This window comes from Lepisosteus oculatus, chromosome 2 (genome assembly GCF_040954835.1).
Source record: "Lepisosteus oculatus isolate fLepOcu1 chromosome 2, fLepOcu1.hap2, whole genome shotgun sequence".
NCBI classification, from domain to species: Eukaryota; Metazoa; Chordata; class Actinopteri; order Semionotiformes; family Lepisosteidae; genus Lepisosteus; species Lepisosteus oculatus.
This window is the reverse complement of record NC_090697.1, coordinates 12108567-12128055: the sequence shown is the minus strand read 5'-3', so window position 1 is coordinate 12128055 and position 19489 is coordinate 12108567. Positions and strand designations below refer to the sequence as shown.

The 19489-nt window shown below is 46.2% G+C and overlaps 1 protein-coding gene and 1 non-coding gene across 3 annotated transcripts in view; both read left to right on the top strand.

Annotated features, from left to right (window-relative positions):
- The window catches only part of asap2a (ArfGAP with SH3 domain, ankyrin repeat and PH domain 2a), a 102292-nt gene that overhangs the window by 8724 nt on the left and 74079 nt on the right, over positions 1-19489 (top strand). The window lies entirely within an intron of this gene.
- On the top strand, positions 14575-14680 carry LOC138226702 (U6 spliceosomal RNA). Its single transcript, XR_011184658.1, has one exon. It is a non-coding gene; the product is annotated as a U6 spliceosomal RNA (small nuclear RNA).

Here is a 19489-nt window from a genome sequence, read left to right as displayed (position 1 = left end):
TTAGGCATGGTTTAACTGTATGCAACAGTGCAGCTCATTGGCTGACATACCTGTGAATTCCTGGGGATGTGCGCAGGGTATTCACAGTACCGTCTAGAAAACGCTGGTTAACCTAGACAACGTGTTTGTGAGGCAGGGGGAAATGGGAGCACCTAGGGAAACGTGCAGACTCCACACAGAAGCTACCCAGTCCAGAATTAAATGCAGGACACGAGCTGTGAGACAGCAAAACAACAACCAGTCGTTGCGTCATGCGGCCCAGAAGCGATCCTGGTTGTTCTGATTCTGGAAGACTGGATCTTTGAGCATTCCGAAATGATTTCCTCTCCCTGCGTGCCTAGCTTGTCAAAGAGGCTATGGAACATGAAAGCGTAGGACATCACAAATTCAAACGTCATTAACGATATGAAAAGAAATGTGCAACTCAGAGCTGCTATATCTTAAAGTGCTGGCTTTTGAGAGACTCTCCGAAATCGTGTGTCTAAGTTGATAGTACAGTAGGTCTCTTACGTGATGAATTTCTTGAATATATCATTTTTTAGGGTGCTGGTAAACAAAAATCTCATTTATGAGATCTCATTTATCATGTGGCATTGGTGCAGTGAACTGAGTCAGTTTTGGTAACTTATAAGTAACTTGGAGTAAAAGTCTCCTATAAGTTTGGAGACTTAAATCATTCTGTGAGCCACGATACTTTAAAACGAATTAAGAGCCTAGAATGATCCTGTCATTCAGAAATGACTTGAATTGTCTATCCATGATCATTTGTTTTTTGTAGTTGTTGGTTTTGAGAGTACATATGAAAGTGTTTTCTTTCTTCTGAGCTTCATGCTGTAATCTTGAACAGTGCTGCAAAATCAGTAACTGTGACTACAGAAATGTTGATCGATTATTAAGGAGTAACTTTTTTTTTTCTTATTTCCACATTAGAAGTCAGAGTGACCTGGAATTGAGTCCTGAAGTAAAGAAAACATAAAACTCAAAAAACATCCATATGTATTTGTACCACCTTCAGGAACCTCAGTACTTTGCAGTATTTGCTTTTAATGAACACTGAGTTCAGTGGCTCAAGGTGAAATGTTTTAGGCTCGATCGTCTTTGTAGAAGAGCTAGTTGCTCTGACTTTCTTTAAAGAACATCCATCGATTTAGAATTTAGTTATACATAGATGTGACAATTCCTACGGATTGTAAGAACAGCAGTTCTTTTCGTGGTATAGGCATACTGTAGTACGGACTCATATCTGGAGGGCTGCAGGTTCAGTTCCCAGGTGGGGCACAGCTGTTGTGCCCTTGAGAAAGATACCGTGCTCAGGGTGCGTCAGGAAACGTTTGCCCAGCTGTAGGAATGGTTACAAATGCAGGTTACTTTAGATAAGAGTCAAATTAAATTACATTTGTTCTTATCTTTAAACACTCTCTGACTAAGGCATCTCAGAATTGCACAATAGGCCACCTCAATCCTACAGTTAAGACAAATAATATCCAGTGAGCTGTGAAATTACATTGAGTCGGGATTTTTATTTGCATGACCATGTCAGGAATAATTCTCTTTAAATGTGGCCTTTGACATTCTGTTTTCTTGAGACTTCCCCTCCTCTCATGCTCCCTCCCCCCTCTCAAAATACCTCTTTTGATCTACTGAGCAGACAGGTTTAACGGTAGCTGGCCGGCTGGGGACGGGATCTGGACCCTGCTTTAGTGTGATCTGCCTGACGAGCAGGGCACGCTGGAAGAGCTCTCCCGCAGCAGACTAGCACCAGAGAAGAAGTAAAGATGATCTAGGAAAGTAGGGAAGAAACCAATACAATGTGGTTCAAAAGTGCAGGTCTGTCAAAACCCATTGTGCAGAAACTAGGAAAAAAACTAATGACCATCAGCTTTGAGCCGAAGCTCAAGAAAGCTTGAGGCCGGGACATTCAGGACGTGTTTTAAATCGGTGCTCATAAAGCCATGCTACACTGTTTTCTCTGTGGGTGTGAGCTGCGTGCACAGCAGCACTGGGATGACCAGAGCGTGTGACCGCTGGGGTGCTTTTGTAGAAGCGTCTTTTCAATCGGCGAGTCACGTCCGGGCCTCCAAGGATGAAGCCTGAATGGTCCAAATGGGTATTCTTCAGGCTGAATCGTAATCGTGGTGCCGTATCTAAACTGTGGCCCAAAGCTCGTCTTCGGCTAAGGTGTGCTTCAGCAAAGCCTGCTGTTCGGCAGGCTGTATGCGCTGGGGTTCATGCTGCGGGGCTGGTGATCACACGAGCTGGCCGTGCAGGGAGTGACTGTACGTCTAATAGAACAGCATTTAGAACCGCAGAGGAAGGTTTATTCCCTGCTGAAAAGAGAAGTTAAGAAGCACAGCGTTTTGGCTGTGGAGCCTTCTTCAAGTGAAGCGTTGGTGAAACGCTGCGTTTTTTTTCTTCTCTTTTCAGCAGGGAATAAACCTTAACTTGTTCCTTTGCAGCCTCCGCATGCTGACGCAGCTACTGACTTGAATCATTTGGAAACTGCTTTCAATCTGAAAGTCTGAAGCACCAGTGGAGTGTTATAGCCTGTAGAATTAGATGCCACGACTGTACAGCTATTCCTTTCATCAGCATAGATGAGGCATATTACTGAATTTAGAAGCTCATCTTTTTTAAAAGCTCATCTTTTGCAAGCGTGCAATAATTTACAGGCAATGCGCAAGAACAGGGTGGAGGCGAGAGGGTTAGTGCTGCTGTTTCACAGCTGCTCCGTCCAACCCGTGTGATTCTGGATGAGGGTGCCCTCTGGGTGAAGTGTGCAGGTTTCTCTGGCTTCATCTCCCCTCCTGTAGACCTGCTGACCGGAGGTCTCCGACTTGGCCGCTGTCCCCTCTAGAATGTAGTTGCACCACGATCCCTCTGTTTCTGGGACGGGAGTCAGACTCCCACCCGCCCCTGGCGGGAATGAGCGGTTTTCCGATGGAGGGCGGGTGTCGGCATGTACCGAGAATGCAGCCGGCGAAGTTGGTGCTCTCCTCGTGTTGCCAGACGGACCGGGAGAGCGGGGGGTGTTTTTGCAAGCCCTGACCTCGCTGTGCAAGATCCAGCACGGCTTTCGTAGGGAGACTCCTGGAGCATTTCGCTGCCGTCGTGCTCGGTGAAAACCTGGCCTGAGTCTGCTGATATTTGCTTCATATCCGGTACTGAAGGCTGGGCTGGAACACTGTTGCGCAATTAAAAACGCGACTGGCCTTTCTACGTATACGTCCGCCTCCTTTTTTGAATCGCCCGTGGGGTTCGGAAAAATGGATCGGGGTGTCCTGGCACAGTGTGACATTTTCACTCCTCAAGCGGCTTTTTAGCTCTTGCTTGGATTGTTCGGAGGGGACATCTCAGCAGTGGGCTGGATAATAAGCTTTTCTTCCATGCTGACTGGGTGGAAATGGGCTGGAAACATTAGGGGAATCTCTCGGGCAGTCCCAGCCTCTCCAGCAGCGGTCCGGGTGCTCCAGTTCTTGTTTCTGTGTTGGCGAAGAATGGTCGTGTTCACAACAGAACCGGAAATGTCTGCAAAAATGAGCATGGATGTTGTCAATATAGCTAAATTATCAAAATAATAAGCAGTGTGACACAGTGCACACCCGGTGTCTCTTCTTACTTCCTCAGTTCTTACTTCTTCCTTTTGTTGTCCCAGATGGGAAATCTGCTTTGCAGGCAGGTGAAAGACAGAACGTGAAACACAATACATTGAACTCAACACAAACCCATTAACAAGTTAAGAGACTTTGCACGTATGATGCAAAGGAAAAATATAAATATATCCATAAAATATACAATCAGTTGTCCAAATGAAGCAGGTTAATAGCCATTTACTGTTCTTGAATCTAGATTATTTAAATCGACACCCAGATGGTAGGAGCTCCAGCCGTGTAATATCCTGTTTTCAGTATGGTGTAGAATGCAGACTTACTGTAGAGGGGTTTGCCTTTGGGGGCGAGGCAGGGTCTGACTAGGCAGCCCTGGGCTGTGGTTTGCAGAACTTCCCATAATGCATTGTGGGTCATTAGTATCCAACAGCGACTTGCCATTACATCTCGTTAAGATATTTTTCTCTACAGTTATTCCCATTTGGTAACCTGTGGTAGTAAAAAGAGACTTTAATTCATGTTTTCTGTCAACATTGTTTTTAATGGTAAAGAAACTGTTTTTTTTAACCAATTCTTCTTGCATGTTATTTAGAGCAGTGCGCTTCAGGGAATGAAATCCACAAAATGACCTAATAGAACCTTAAAACTGTGGTCCGTTCCACATCTTTTGCTTTGAAAGCCTGGATTATGTCTCTTCCTCATTCTCTCCAGTGCACCGGTGCCGCCTTTCCAGCTAACGAGAAAGTGAAAACGAGAGGAGAGCGTGTTTTTCATTTTGCGCGTTGCAGGTGTCTTTTTTTTCCCCTCCCCCATTCGTTTCAGTTTTCTTTACTTTAAGGGAAGTCATTCCCAGGGGGGTTATGAGGTAGCCGCTCACTCTGTGGAGTGCTCACAGGCCAGTGTGGATCGGGAACAGGACTAGGAAAACGGCAGTCTCCTGTTGACTGAGAACGTTTACGGTTGGGTTTGTAAAACTTCCCATTCCTTTCATCCGGAAACAGAAGATCAGAGCGAGTGCACTGGAGAGGCAGGTCCTGAGAGAATGTGTGGATTCATGTAGTCATTCCCGCTGAAAGGCCTTAAACTCCCTAAAATCCCTGCAGCCCACTCAGGAGGTAAAGATGGCAGCTTGTGTCATTTGTAATGGAGTTCAGGTGGAGAGCTGCGTCAGCATGCGTGGTCTGCAAAGAAACAAGTAATGGGCTTATTCCATGCTGAAAAGAGAAGAAAGAAAACACAACGTTTTGACTGGGAAGCCTTCTTCAGGCTTCTCCTGTGAACCTGAAGAAGGCTTCATAGCCGAAACGTTGCGTTTTCTCTCTTCTCTTTTCAGCATGGAATAAACCTGTTACTTGTTCATTCGTATATAGGTTGGAACATTGCTTCTTTTATCAGAACCTCAATTGTTTTGCACGTTTGTTAAAAAAAGTGTTAGATGGTGGCTGAGTGGAGAGAGCTGTCAAAGTGTTTGGCTGTCTTTCTAGCTGTCACTCTGAAAACGACTGTGTTATGTATTTAACTTCAGGAGCCCGGGGCCGAAACTGCGGGAGGGACTCTTGTCACCTTCTAGAGCAGTGGCAGAGCGGAGCTGTGGTTAGGTCTCTGGAGTTAGCCAGAGGGTCGTGGTTTCGAACACTACGTGGCAGAAAGTTTAGCTGTATATAATCCAGACCTTTTCATTGCCAGGAAAATGACCATTTGAGCTCCGTTTTACAATCCCCTTCCAGCAGCCGATGAAGCTTGTGTGCTGTACCCAGTGCATGTCAGAAATGTAAGAGGTGCCATCTTGCAATTCAAAAGGCACAGCATACAGCAGGAGTCTGCAAATCGGTTCCTGCAGGGCCTGGTGTCTTCCAGTCTTTGTTCCGCCCACGTCCCCACTCGCACAGTGGGTATAATTATTCAGTTACATAATTGTAGTACATCTAATCAGGTCTTGCAGTAATAGGTAACTATAGCTTGGTGAAGTGAATGTTTTGTCTAGTCATCAATAGAAAACCTTAACAACAGTCCAGTACCTGTCCAAATAAGAAAATAATGAGGGTAATTGATGACTCAGGTTGGAACACAAACCAGAAGACACAAGGCCCCCCCCAAGACCTGAGTTTGAGACCCTTGATCTGTGGTTAAACGAGCCAGGTTCCCCCAAACCAGCTGTACAGCTGTGTCAAAATCTAAGAATATGTAAAGAAAAATTGAATTCTCTTATATGGCACTTAGGCTAAAGGTGCCAGCTAAATAAAATAATAGTGATAATGATAATAGTTACTAATGTGAACAACACATGACGTGTGCCATAATGCTGTACCCTGTAGCACCCGATGACAGTCATCCCCTTAGGGACTGGAGATGCTGGCAGGCTTTCTGGCCGGCCCAGTGGTGTGTTTCTCCAGAGCCCCCAGGCTGGGCAAAGCCCTGCTGCGTGTGGACAGGGGAGGACCGGTGCGGGTCTGCACTGTCCGGTCGATTCTCGTTGGCCTGCCTGCTGGAATACAGGTGTGGGAAGAGCCTTTTAACAGACCCCACTCAAAGAGGATTGAGAAACGAGAAACAATCCAGAGCCCACTGCCTCGGAGCTGTAGTCGGGCGTCTTTATTAGGAAGAGCCGAGGCTGTAGGCCATGTTGGCCTGCCTTTCACCCAAAGAAGCTTATAGCACTTAATGAAATTAAATTTGCAGTGGCTCCTGGCAGGATCTCCACTGTCCTCTCAAAATAATTGTTTTAGCTTGTGCACCGACTGGGGAGCTGTTAGAGTAGAACATTTTTCTCCCCATGCAAGCTAAGGCTTATTTCATCATTTAAACTCAGTGCATCCTTATTGTTGGCATTTCACACTCCTTTCCCCATCTTCTAGAAAAAGGACAAAGAGTTTTTCTTTAATATTTAAAGATGAAGGAGAGCCAGTAAAAGAGCTGGCTAGGAGCCTTATGTGAAATTGAACATCCAAAGGAAAGCACAGGTCCTTCCCTGCCCTTTCTGTGGGAAGCTGAAGAAAATGCAGTGGAGTGCTCTTAATGGAGTTAGTCCACAACACAAGTATCTCTCCAGGGTGTCTGCATTGTTGGAAGGAAGGGCCCCCACCAGGGACAGGGAAGGTCACGTCTCCGTCTGGACGGGTTCAGGGCAGCGCACAAAACCGCCTCAAATGGCACAGCTACAGCAATATGCCTCCGATTTGTATGAAGACGTTAAGCAGAAGAGTGAGGAGGAAATCTTGTTAATTGGGTGAGCCACACGGCATTGATCGGGGCAGGTCACCGCTCAGACAACCTTTGTTCACGGCCAAAGACAAATGCGTCTTGTTAAGTGTTGATGTAAGGTTTGAGGCCCACGATTATGGTCGCTGCCAAAATCATTTCAGCGCACATTTTCTCCAGCCTCCTGTGAAGGGGAAAGTAGTCACTCCTTTTCCTTTTTAATGAGCTCACTTATTGATTAGTTTTTCTAAGAAGGGGAAGAAGACTTTCTCCTTTCCCTTTCGAGTTTATTTCTGGGTTTGCAGAATGCACTTCAGAGAGCTTTCCCAAGGGTGCAGGTGTTATTGAGCGTGATGCTCCGTACCGAGCTTGTCGGAGTTATTTTATAATTTCACAGAGGTAGTGCTGTTAACTTCTTCCTTTTCAAGCCAGTGCTTCGGCGTGATGCCTCCCAGCTCTGGCAGCTGACTAAGACTTCTATAATATGCTTGAAATAAACCTGATTATCCAGACATACTGTTGCCAGGAGAATTAAGCTTCGATGCCGATGAAGCTCGTGTGCTGTAACCACAATGTGAAGAGATTTTGTTTTTGTTACAAATGCTGTCTTGTTATTCAAAACACACAGTATACAGCCAACTCGTTTCCCACAGGCCCTGATAACTTCTGGTCTGTGTTCCACCAGAGCGCTGATACAGAGCCGGCCTGATTATTTAATAATAGTTCTTGATAAGACTTCTGACCTGGCTTGAAGGTGTTTTACTGGTGACTGTGTGCTTTTACCAAAGTTTGTTTTCTATAATCGTTAAAACATCATAAGAAAAACCCTTAAAATGTAAAAAAAAAAAATTTAATAATTCTGACTGATTGAAAATAAGCCAAAGGTAAGACAGTTGTTTAATTGACTACTCAGGTTGGGCCACATCGTTATATCCTAAGGGTTTCAGGTTTATTCTGTATACACCCAATCCTATTGATGGGGTATACATTACACAACGTTCAAGGATAATGACAAAGGTGTTTAGAGAGTATAAAGCTCTCCTATACCACATATGCTCTATATTGTGGGGATACCTAGTGCACCATGCAAATCAACATAAACCAAGTAACAGGAACCGAACATAAGAAACCACGACCGATACAGTACAGCACTGTGTTGACTGTTTTCTGTTATAAACGGGAATATTATTAAAGGTGAACGTGAAGTGACTCCGTTATTGAGCGCAGTATCCTCCAGGAACACGTGCTGCAGAAGGAGAGATGCGATGGGAGGAAATGCAGAGGAAAGTATGAGAATTCTGAATTGTGTCACCGCAGATGTTTTAGAAGCTTCAGGCTTCTAAGAACGTCCTAAGGAATTCCTCCGGGGGGCCGGGTTTCTCCTGACACGGCGAGGGGCCGAGTCCACAGATAGGTAGCGAGGGGTGTACAGGGTAGACACAAGTAAATAAACACCTACAACTTCACTGAGCTCCGTTTGAGCCTGGAGCCATACGGGAAACTTTTAGGTGTTGGTAAAATATGGCTGAAATATAAGCAAGACAATTATTTAATGGATAACTCATGTTGGGCTAGCAACCAGAAGACACTAGGCCCTCCAGGATTTGAGTTTTGAAAACCCATTCATATATAGTGGGGGGGTTTCAGGTTTATTCTTCTGTGTACACACAATCCTCCTTATTCCCCACACCGGCTATATGAAGGGGATTCGGGGCGGCGTCTTTCTTACATGGCCTGTCCAGTGACTCGAGGTTTGTAGAGTTTTTACCACCCCAAGAGAAAACCGATCGGGTGCTCTTCCTTGGCTGAAAGGAATGTCCTACTCTGACAGACTAAAAGAACTGAGCCTTTTTTAGTCTTGAACAAAGAGGATTAAGAGGGGACCTGAATTAAGATGCAACCCCGCAACTTTTATCCAGTTGTATTTCCTCAAGATAGGCAGCAAAACCTAAACCAGAGGATGCAAGTGGAAAACTGGAAGTGCGTTCGAAACCGGCCATTAAAAGGGCATTCAGTTCTGTACACCAGGGATTGTGGATCAAGCAACTTGGCGATTGTTTTTGATACAGATCCTGGCTCCTGACATGAATCTGCTAGATGGGATCCACTGATCTGTCAGCTACTAACTACCCAAAACAGGCTAGGGCGAAATGGCCTTATCTCTTGTGTGAAATCTTTCTCGAGTTCCCATGGGCTGCCGTCACTCAGACCGAGAGGATGGATATCTTTTATACAAGTTTTGAATTGCTTTGCTGCCTTCCTTAACCTCATTCGTACCTTGCCAGTGCGGTTCATCCTCGCAGGACAAGCAGATTGTGCTTCATAACGTCCCCGTTGGAGTCTGTGCCTATTGCCGTCCGAGATGTTTTTGGGGTGTGGACAGGTGGGGGGAAGGGGAGTAGTTTGTTCTGGTGACCTGGTTTCACCAAATGTCAGCCAGTCCAATTCTGGCGAGCTAGCGATAGAATATTTTGTAGTCTGATCTCCAGGCTGTGCACTAGCCAGATGGCAGACAGACCACAGTACGAAGCTGAATTAGGAGATAATTCTTAATTTTATTCCTAGACATTTTTTAAAGTTCAGCTTTAGTTTAGAACACGATTAGGGCTTGATATCAGTTGAAAGTCTGAAGGCGTAATTCTTCCTCGCCTCTGAAGCTGTGGTACGTCGGATAAAGATTTTAAGGAATTAAAGCAGTTGCCTTATTATTAACGTTTGCGTTTTTGAAACTAAAATATTATATTAATATTATATATGTTCTGTTGACAAAGAACAGGAATTGATGTCTTAAGAACGTCATGTAGTCCTGCACCTTTAATCGCAGGCCTAATTTTGGACTGTGGAGTGGAAAACAATGTTCGGACATTAAACCAGAGAGAAACAGGATGTTGACTAAGTGCGAGAGGAGGCAGGAGGATGGAGCTGAGCAGCGGGTAAACGCTGTGTCTTTATTCCGGCAGCCTGTGCGCTCCCCCGACCGAAAAAATAAAACACTGGCACTGAAAGAAGCCAATCCCCAGATCTCGGCGATAAGCAGCCCATTATCTTGAGCTGAAAAGGTTTACTGGCTACACTGTGGGCCGACTGTGCTATTTGGTTCAGGTCTTTTCTTTCCTCTGTAAAATTAGCTTAGGCCCCAGGCTTCTTTTGATTGGAGCGCGGAAGTGTGGAAGACTTAGGCGTGGAGGGCTCGGCCTGTCCTTAATTATTCGTCGATGAACACTTTTGAGCCCAGGTTAACGGAGTGTTACCTGCTCCTCTCCGTCGCGGAGGCTGTGGGCGGTTCAGGTTTTGCCGTCGCGTGACAGGCAGGACGGGCTCTGGCGCAGAGTGAACCTGGGGGATAGGAGACGCCGAAAAGATATTCCCTTTTTTCAGCTCATTAAACTTCATTTGTCGTTAGACTTACACAGGTGCATGGTGGAATGAAAAGTGTTTCTCAGTAGTCTCTCGGGTGCAGTGTATATATATAGTTCAGGTGGGGAGCTGCGTCAGCAGGCGTAGGCTGGAAAGGAATAAGTAATAGGTTTATTCCGTGCTGAAAAGAGAAGAAAGAAAACGCAACGTTTCGGCCGTGGAGCCTTCTTCAGGTGTGATCCTGCTGATCTGATCCTTCTTCACACCTGAATAAACCTATTACTTGTGTATATGTATATAGAACAGCAGACAAGACAATAGACAGTAAAAACAATAGCAATAAACAACAGGATGGTACCAGTGTGACAGTACCCATATCGGTTAAAAACTGTGCAAAAGTACAGAAACGGAGCAAATGGCGATGATCAAATAGTACAACTACAATCAAGTACAGTTTTAAGTTTTATACGCTTGCCAGAGAAAACCGGGGCAGCCCTGTGGTTAGAGGACGATAGCGACACGGTGGAGAATCGATCCTGAGAAACTGGGTTAAGACCGTGTATGTTGAACTCCTGCCTTGGCTTCATGGGGTGAAGCCCTGGAGCGCACCAGCACAAGCCTGCACTGGTGCCGAGGAGCTTGTGGCGATTGTGATTGTTGGGCAACAAATGTTGAACCAGTTTTGTTTTACCCCTGACTTTCCTGTCGGGAAGAGAAGTACCTGACATCCCAAGTGAAATGGGCGGTCGGCAGAAAAGCCTTTTTTTTCCCCAATTCTGGGAGAAGGCGTAGCAGGTCCGCTTTATAATGCGGTCCCAATTCTGTCCGGCGTTGGACTTCGGGGGGGGGGGATCTTCACACCCATAAAAACAAAATGTAAACAAAAATGTAACCTAGAATCCATTTTTCGGCAGAAAGCTTGTTTGAGCTGTGCCACGCCGTGTCGTTTTGTTTAAAGGAGGGGCTGTGTGTGTTGGACCTGTTCATTCGTGACCCAAGAATTACCCAGTAGGAAAATTCAAATGAATTCCGCGGCCTTGAGTGCGGAGCAGCTCTCGGACCTGTGTGCCAGCAACGGGGAGATTTTATCAAGACCCCGGGAAGGGCTTACTCTGGCCGCACTGAAACAAAAGCACAGGGCGCAGTTCACCGAGATGTCCTTCGGAGACGGACTGGCACAAGGTGGAAGAAAGGAAATGTTGTACCGCTTACCTCAAGCGATGATTTCCTTGTTAGGCTCGATTTCCGAAGCTCGGGGGTTACAGCCTACAAGGAAACGGATGCCAGGAAGCAATAAGACCCTTTCTGGCACGAATCGCAGTCCGTGCTGTGCACATTTGGCCTCAATTTATATTTCTGTTTCCCCACACAACTCTTTCACTGACCCCCTGCTATTTACAGACTCCACAAAGCACTCCTTCACCCAACTCAAAGCAAATAAAGTGGTTTTGTCTTTCACGCCCATTGTATAGACCGCTTACAGTATTACTTTCCTGGGCTCCCATTTGGCTACTAATACTTGACTGTTTTATCCAATTGTCGTTAAACTCCAAGTTCAGTTGTGGTTTTTTTTTGTGCATCTTGCTTTAAAAACTTTCCAATTAGACGATTTTAATTTAGGGAAAACACATCGGCTTCCGCGTTTTATTGAGTGTTATTCCCGCTGGAAGGAACAGCTGTGTGCTGTGCAGTTTTATTTGGTGTTGGTGAAGAGGCCCGCAGGTATTCAGAAGCCGTTTGCATGGAATATTCCGCCACCTCCTCCTGAAACGTTTTGTTTTTGAGAAAGAATCTAGGAAAATTATTTGAATATGCTTTATATTTTTATTAGACTCATATGATGAAATCTAACTTTTAAAGGAGTTATAGCTATCGCACCAAAAGGAGAAGCTTAAAGTTTAGTTTTTATTGTGTTGTTCCCGATATACGAGGTTTCAGGAAATTGTAGCTGATCATTTTCATTCCTTGGTTTTGAAGCATGATATCACGCGAACTTCACTTTAAGAGTGGCCTTTGTAAACGGAGGATGTTTAGGTAGTGCTGAAATTGACGGAGGTGTGGATGATAGATTTACAATTCTAAATAGTGCAGAATATACTGAAATACGCTCTTTCAGAAAATCTTACGAATGCGAGCGGTCTGTTCGTTTCTCGGTACCGTTCAGTTCTGATTCAGTAGCCGGTTCAAGCCCCTTCAGTGTGTTTCCAGTTCCCAGCAAGTGGGCACCCACAGCGCACACCGTGACGAGAGTGTGTGTAAACCAAGTACCTGGGGGAGATGTACTATTTCTTATTTCATTTTTAAGACGTTGTTTGATATGTCCTTGTGGAAGGGCTAAAGTCTCTTGACGAGCATGTAGGGCTTCTTGATGCCCGTGTGCGCTCGGTGGTGCGGCTCTGTCGTGTCGCCTGCAGCCGGTGTTTTCCGCTGTTCCGCAAAAGCTGCAACGATGTTCAGAGAAGACGGGGTGACGCTTCGCTTCTGCCTGTTCCAGGGGCCCGCGGTGCTGTTCCGTCATCTTGTTAACCCCTGGCAGCAGATTGTCTTTGTCGTTTAGCTAGCTGCCCAGTTATCTGCTCATTCTGCTCATTAATACACCAAGGGGGGGCCCTGCCGGTCAGGTCTCTGTAGCTCGGAAAGGGAGACTGCCTCGGGGGCCGGCTGCGCCCTTTCCCCGCCTCCGCCTGTTTAGACAGGCCGGCCAGGAAGTGGGTCAGAGCTGCTGACGGGTTCGGTGCGAGTGCCGAGCTCGGTCCCGTCGGCCCGGTCCCGTCACTGCTGAGCGCTCGCCTGGACGGTACTGGCGCCGCGCTTTAGGCGCTTTGTCGTGAGCGCTGCCCCCTTGTCCTGGCGGTATCGCTGCTCGACTTGAGGGGACCTGTCACGTCTTGCCTTGCTCAGCAGGGCAAGTGATTTAATAGGTGTGGTAAATTTGAATTGTTGCGGAGAGATCTCCTCATCAGAACGGAACGTGTTTGTACTTAAGGAACTGTTTGATTATCTTTCAGTTCCGTCATCTTAATTTCTTAACTTTCTCACTGGAGTATTTCTTTGATTTTGTTTTTTTTTTTTTCGCCTCCGAAACATCAATTCTAAGTTTATTAACACTTTATTAACTTTTATAAGATTTTGTCTGTCTCGTCTCACACAGAAATAACAGACAAATGGTGGGTACATTATGTAAACCTGCTCCTATGGTCTGTGCACCTTCTGTTTAGTTTTGACCCTGGTATTTTTTAGCTAGGTTTACTTTTCACAGTTTAACTCTGTTCAGAATGGGGGGGGAAGACATTTTAAGCACAAATGTATCCGTCCTGAACTTTCAGAAGAGCTCTTTTTTGGAATCTCTCTCTGGGGTCTTGGGGTGAGGCTGAGGTATTGAGGTTTATTGACACTGAAGTTCCTGCCGTCTGGCACTGCTGTCGAGTCAGGAGGCAGGTTCCACCACAGGGCAGAAATGGAACTTTCTCATGACTGACTTGCTTGATTTTAGTTTGGACTGCTCTCCCCTCACTCTAAAGTGCTTATTGTGTTGAATGAGCTTCCATCCAAGCGTTCTGGAAACTGTGTGTCCAGAATATTTGAAGAGGCTGTGCGTTTCCTTCCCTCCCCCCGTTGTGTGTGAAGCGACAGAAGACCTTGGTGTTCCTAACCAGTGGATCTCAGCCCAGACTGTGCGGTAGAACTCAGCTCATGGGGGATCCCCAGTCCTGCGGGTTTAATCGGTAATCAATACAGTCGGTAATGTTGCAGCCCCTGGAAAAACTGGCACCGTGATCAATCAGACACGTGGTGCGTCCAGTCAGGTAACTTTGAGGGCATTTGGGAAACGGACAGAAAATACCAATCTACTTTCAAAGACTGGAGTTCCTTTTATTGAATTGCTTACTTGCTTGATTGGCCAGTAGCTTACGCAGGTGTTGCCCATCTTCATACAGAAGGCAATTTAGGCTGTTTTGGGTGCTGGAGCTCTCTAGGATCAGGATTGGAGACCCTAGTTCATTAAGCTGCTTGGTAAGAAACAGAAAGATGCATCTCACTGCCGTCCGACAACAGGGGGTTGCAGACTCAGGTGGCAGTTATTTGCCCCTGTATGTGGTCGTTAAGAAGCCCTTAAGGCCGGTTCAGCTGGGAGATGATGGACAAGGCCGCCAAGGCCAACAGTATGTCTTTTCCCTTCCCGATTGGCCACCTAAGCTCGGGAGAGCCCTGTGCTGATGGGACAGCGGTTCGTCGTGTTGGAAGCAGTTCTTTTAACAAAGCGAATGAGCCTGGCGGAAGAAGGTTTCCTGAATCTCGCCGACGTCCTCTCCCGTGTATCCCGTGTTCAGACCTCTGCAGTGAGACTTGGCGTGTCTCCTGCGGAAGGTCACCTCTCTTCCGTGTAGAAAAGTGAGTTCGGAGCGAGGTGGAAGTCTAGTTTCGGCGGGACGCACGCTAAAATGGGAACGAGACAGAAAAGCTTGGCACGTCCCCCTCGCCAGGGGGATGTGCAGATTCGTGAAGCGTTCCATATTGTTTCCCCCCAGATGGGCTGTGTGGGCCCAATGGCCTCCTCTCGCTCATACCCTTCGTGTTCTCGTGGGGTCGGTGGAGCGATCTGGATGGGAACTCGAACGGGTGTTTGGAATTCTGACTTTAGCTTCCAGTGCGGGCAAATATTTTCACCACGTGTTGGAAAATATTCCTCGGATGTTGCTCTTCGTGCCAGACATTGTGCTGTTCTGGTGGAAAACGGAGCGTGCGCTGGTTTTCTCCAGCCGATGTCCATATGTTGTGCAGCGGGAGGAGTCCTGCAGTATGTCTCGGAGAGAGGACAGGCCCCGTTCCTTGAGGCCTGATATTCAGCTCAGTTTCTTTTTGTATGGCGCCTTTCACGACAAGGTTGCCCCAAGGCGCTTAACAAAGCAAGTGACCCTACGTCTTGTGAATACAGAACAGAAGAGACCAGAAGACAAAGGAGGAGAGGAGCCAAAAACTCCTAAGTAAGGAGAAAAAAAACCTCCAGGGGTCCATGGTCAACTGGCTGCCCAACCCCTCTGGGCATGCTAACATTATACAATTATATGATAAGCATATGATCATCTTGGCCAATTCAGTCAGCTAATTGAATTATTAAAGGCTTGGCGAAAACAAAAAAAAAAAAGAAGAGTGATCTGAGTAGGAAGGCGAAGCGAGGAGAGCTGATGTCTGTGGCGCAGCGCTGGGACGGCGGCGCTGGTGAATAATTCATACTTCCTCTGTAGCAGGCGGGCTCCTGGGGAAAGACGGTGGCGTTGTTTTTCTGGAGATAACTGACAGCGGTCTTGAGGGAGGGGGCTCTCTGCGTGGCCGGAGCCGTCGGCCGCCGACCATGAAGAGTTGGGATTTTCATCCGTTTGGGTGCAGTAAACGATCTCTCTCAATTATTTTTAGGCCCTTGAGTTTAGAACAATGACGTGTCCGTTGCACCTAATTAAACCCTTTTTTAAATTATAAGACTTCGTTGCTGCTTTGCAGCCCTGGGTTCAGTTCTGGACCTGGAATATAGTACAGTACGTACAATAAAATGTTTTATTTATAGGTAATTCCATGAGCACATTTGATCCTTTTAGAATCATTCTTTGTGGTCAGCTCAGTGGTTTCTGGGAGACTTTAAGTACTGGAACTCGGTTAAAGTAAATTTCATTCTGTTAAAATCAGTTCCTCGGAGGCGGTGACTACATGAAGTCTGACCTGCTAAGCTCACCCAACTCGTTTGCCTTCTGGCCTGTCCTGCCCTTGGGCGGTCTGACTTCAGTATTTGTTTTCTTCAGCATGTCTGTTTAGAACAGACCACTGTCATTCTGGTGCCATAGTGAGGTTCCACACAACAAGCAAATGGAAGCATTTTCTTCATCGGAGGACGAAAGCTGACAGTCCCAGTCCTTTTGGGAGGGCACTGTACAGTACATGAGTTAAGTAGCTATGAGGTGCTGTGAGTGGTATAGAAATGGTTTCCTGTGCTCAGTGGCAGATGGCTGGGTTGATTTAGCACCAACAACATGGATAATACACTGCACTACACCATAATACCCAAACAGCCCACAGCCAATACCAGGCCGAGTAATAGTTGTTGTTTTCAAGGGCTTCTGATGTTTCAAAGTCTGATTTTCAGTTCTGTAGTGTGAGCCTCGTATGCTTTCCCCCCGTTGTCTTACCTGCAAGTGACGCCGGACTGGAGCAAAGAGGAGAATTCTGGTCTGCGCCTGCAGAAGGCGGCGAGATATTTGGCTTCTTTAACAGAAGGCTGGATATTTTTTTCTACGCGACAGAAGGCAAATAAACGCGGTCCTCCCATCATCGGACAGCTCGCTCTCCTTGCTCCTGGTGAGGACTGCGCCAATCCGCCGCCCGTCCTGCGGGGTCAGAGGGCAGGGTGGGTCGGCACCCTGGGGTCACAGGGCGGCGGGCGCGAAATGAGTCGCAGCAGAGCAGCCCCTGCTTGGAAAGGCCTGGCCGTCCGGTTTCAGGCCTTCAAGCTGCCCTTCACTTCAACCAGAGGTGTCTCCTGTGCACACTTCAGCTTTGGCTCCGACAGTGTCCGGCTGTAAGACTACTGCACACTCACGCGCGGCTCCACGCGGGAGAAAGAGCCCCCTTTGACAAGTGCCGGCCCCGAGAGAGAAGAGAGATGCGGAGGTTTAGGTGCTCACCGTTTGGTCTGCGGGTACCGCGTGATCGCGATATTCCAGGACATCTGGGCTCGGCCTGGGCTTGGCCAGGGAAAGGCTCCGGGCTCGCGGGGAATTAAAAGGCTGGAAAGGCAATTAAATGAATTCAAGTTTTACAGTAGGTTAACTAATGAGGAGGACATAAGCTCTTAAGACCAGTTCAAATACAATTAGCTAATTAAGTAATGATGCCAGATATTGAGGCAAAAAGTTCTCTTTTGCGCTTAATTCTTGTTCTTGATGGCGAACCCTTTTTCCTTTCTTCTCCTTTAAAGGCGTTATCTGAAGGAAGTACGGTCGGTAATGACCATTTCTATGGTAAGACACCAAAGTATGCTTTCCACAGAGGTCACTGGGAGAACTGACTCCAGTCGCAGTAGCTCATGCACTTGGGTGTAACATTTTTTAGATGGAGTTGAGTTCCAGAGCTGCTGTTTACGGGTCTGTTTTCAGATTTTTTTTTTTACTGACGCCGCTCTCTGTGGAAGAGGATACAACAGCTACAAATAAATGTATAAGTCACAAGTAGCTTGTGCGAATAGCTTTGTTGCGTTTCACATATAAAACTATCGAGGCAAGTTGCTAGTGGGTGGACAGTTTTGAAGGGCTTGCCAGGGTAATCTGTACATTGCGGGCATTGTGAAAGTACCTCCCTCTGAAACCTGCTGCATTTTCAGAAAAAACCATGAAGCGGCTGCATTTGACCCATATTCCAGCTCTCTCTATCCATATTTTACTGCTGTTTAACATTTTTTTATGTGCGTGCGACAAAACGTCCATCGCAGTTCTGTTTCCATGGCTCCGTACAGGAGAGTTCGCCAGGTGCAACTGGTGCCTCTGTATTGAATTTGACCGTTATACAGCTGTTGACACTGCTGTATACAAGCAGTGTTTGAGACTGTTATGTTGTATGTTTATATGCCAATAAGTAAACCCACAACAGAAACAAAGTAGCCCTGTGTTTACGGTACAGTGACTAGGAAATGCACAGCCTATCCTTGACCTTTGTACTGTTTTTGTTAAGAAGTGTTAGCAGGGCACAAACTTGAGTCGGTTGATATTTTGCAGCTGATAGATGTGTTAGTAGGTTTTGCTGAGGCATATTCCTTTCAGTGAATTATACACGGGCAATAAAGAGTGCTGTACTCTTACCAGTTCGCGGACATATTTTCATTTAGGGGCTGTGCAGTCCTTTCGTCTTTGTTTAATCACATCTAATTTCCTGCATGAGCAGCGGCCAAAACATTGTTGCTTCGTTAATTGTGCCTGGTGGGCAAAACTGCGCATCTGGGGTTGTGTGCGCGCAGATATTTGATAGATGCAAATGTTTTTACAAAGACCCTACAAGCAAAAAATATAAAGAAATGTGCCCGTTGAGAGAATGCTGTTGTAATGAAGTTTGGTAATAACCCCCTAAAAAAAGGGTGTTAAGAGTTGCTAGTAAGGCAGTACTCGCAAAGGGAAACTACTTGTTTTTTTTTATTAACCTGAAGGCGTTTTCCTTCAGTAAAGGAAGAGTGTGAGCGTTGTCGGCTTTAGCCCTGTGTTGTGTCAAGGGGAGGTTCTTTCATGTTAGTGGCAACGCGAATGTGTGGGAGAGAGACGAGCTCAGTGGTTTGGCCTGTGAGGGCCGGCCCTGTGCCAGTTTCACTGACGGAGCAGGCCCAGTCAGATGGTGCGAGTGAGCAGGACTAACGCTTTATTTCAAACGACAAACATCAGATTAATGGAGCCGCTTAGCCGATCTGTTCTCTTCCGTCATCAGATTTGAAATGCCGTTACGTGTTTGCGGGGATGTAAAAGCGAGACCCTTTTCCTTTCCTTATTTGAGCGCGAAAGAAAAATGCACACAAACAAACATGATTTCTTGTGCGAACGAGCACAACGCACCACTGGATTTGCTGAAGTATTGTGAATAAATACTGTACCTTTGGCGAAGGTACATTGCTTTGTTTTCTTTTCACACTCTAATTTTGAGAAGCTATAAGGGAATATTTTCATTATCTTAGATCAGTTTGCCCTGGAAGAACATGATGAGTTGATTCGATGGGAGCAAATTATACAAATTATAATCGTAGGAATAATAGGGCCTTAAAGTACTCATATTCAAAGGTGCAGGTTCATGCTTCCTGTATTATAAAAGAGGTTTGTGAGTGCTGGGTTTAATTTAAATGAATGCAAGTTAATCATCCCGAGGTTTAATAACTTGGTGTTTAATTGAAGCTAATCTTTTTACCTACCAGTATGACCCAATCCTTTTAAAGTCCTAAAAATAGCTGCTGACCACAGTATCCGTTTCATCCATCATCATTCTTCCTCAGTTCCCTGGCACAGCGATATTAAGTTTTGAAAAGTGCAGAGCTTTGTGGGGGGGAAAAAGCACGACATAAGCAAAAGTTATGTTTTTTTTTCCCTCCGCAGTTGCTTTTTGTTTTTGTGAATAAACTGCTGTCTCCGCTTTCAGAGGTGGCCGTGGAGTTTCTTTGGCAGGGGAGCATGTGTTATTTCATAGCTGAACTGAATTTGACATTTCTGGCTGCTGTCCATTTCTGAGCTTAGACTTGAGCTGTTTTTTCATACCTGACAGCTTGGCTCAGCTGATCGGTTATCTGGTTTGAAGTTCAGCCCGTCCCTGTT